Below are 989 nucleotides of genomic sequence, written 5' to 3'. Positions count from 1 at the left end.
TTTTTCTTTCACGTATTTTTATATATTAGCAAGAAAGTAAAACCACGTATTGTGACTCTTTTTCCTTTTTCACGCCTTAATATTAATTAATCAATCTTGTGTCTACACAATATAATTAAACTTTTAATCATTCTAATTTATTGATGAATTACATTTCTCTTAATAATTGTATTATTAATCTAAAATACAAAAAAAGGTAATACATATATCCAAAAAAGAAAACAAACTTAAAAAAAAATCATATTAAAAAGTTTTAAAATAACATATCCAAAAAGAATAGTCATAATATATAAATTGAGACAACAATTTAAATTTCTCTAAAACTAATTTAATCAATTACCAATATTAGAAATAAATTATTTAAATAATATTTAATCTATTCTAATCCTTAGATACGTATAGATTAGAGTCATTCTTGTAACAACCAACCAAAATAATATCATAAGATCGAACACTTAGAATCTGTACAAATTCAGACTATCTTCTTGTTAAAATTTTTAAATTAAATTGACTTTTATTCTCCCCAATGGCATTGCATTAATGCACCAGAAGGCCTGTAATTTCTGAAAAAAATCACATGTTATAAAATTATTTTTAATACAAAAAACATAAGAGAAGAAAATTTAAATATAGTACCAATCTTTGAATTGCATCTTCAAGGTTGGCACGAAGTTTACAAAACTGAACCTAAATTGAGAAAATTCTATCTCATTATATGCTCCACTTAGAATATTTTCGAATAAACATAGAAAACGTGGAGGGGATGTGATTTGAACTTGACCTACAAAGCTCATTAGAAACAGTTGCCCAATCAAAGAAGAATAATAGATTAGAAAAAAAGAATGCTTTGATTCTTAGATTTAGACTCACTAACCACAAAGAAACACTATATATAGCCTTTAGTAGTACAAAAATAATTATATAAATTAATTATTGCAATATCAATTTACCACTATAAACGTTAGTATCATATTTATAGCAATTAGAAA

The sequence above is a fragment of the Arachis ipaensis genome, chromosome B01, assembly GCF_000816755.2.
Source record: "Arachis ipaensis cultivar K30076 chromosome B01, Araip1.1, whole genome shotgun sequence".
In the NCBI taxonomy this organism is placed as follows: Eukaryota; Viridiplantae; Streptophyta; class Magnoliopsida; order Fabales; family Fabaceae; genus Arachis; species Arachis ipaensis.
The sequence above is the reverse complement of the archived record's forward strand: the minus strand, read 5'-3'. Positions refer to the sequence as shown.